Genomic DNA, 508 nt, shown 5'->3' with positions numbered 1-508 from the left:
TTGTCGCAGGAGAAGGCACGAACAGTTCCTCAGGTTGGACGGGAAAACCACACGTTTGACGCATACACGGGGATGTCACTTATATGACTACTCCCACCTGCGAACACGACAGAGCGTAACACACGTTTGCTTTTCCAAAGGTTGAAACACTCCCCGGGGGGGTTTGGCCTCCTTTCTTCACACCATTTAACCGAACAATGAACCAATACCTTTTCCGAGTAAGTTGATTAAATGAGCTGAACTTCAGCAGGGGCACAGGGGTTAGTAAGTACCACTTTTTAAAATGTACACCCCCTCTGCTACTCCTTAACTTTTTTTGCAAACAATTGGAAAAGTGAATTACACAGTCGGTTTGGCCATTTGTGCAACTTTTTTTTACGCGCGGGGGATTGTACACTCCTCTCTACAGTGTCCAACTTGGATTTGTTTCCCTTTTTTGTTCCAACTACTGTTTTGCAATTTGTTCATTCCGTTTACTTTCATTTTGCAAGTTTTTTTTTGTCAGCGC

The sequence above is a fragment of the Plasmodium cynomolgi genome, chromosome 4 (genome assembly GCF_000321355.1).
Source record: "Plasmodium cynomolgi strain B DNA, chromosome 4, whole genome shotgun sequence".
In the NCBI taxonomy this organism is placed as follows: domain Eukaryota; phylum Apicomplexa; class Aconoidasida; order Haemosporida; family Plasmodiidae; genus Plasmodium; species Plasmodium cynomolgi.
This window is presented reverse-complemented; position numbering follows the sequence as displayed.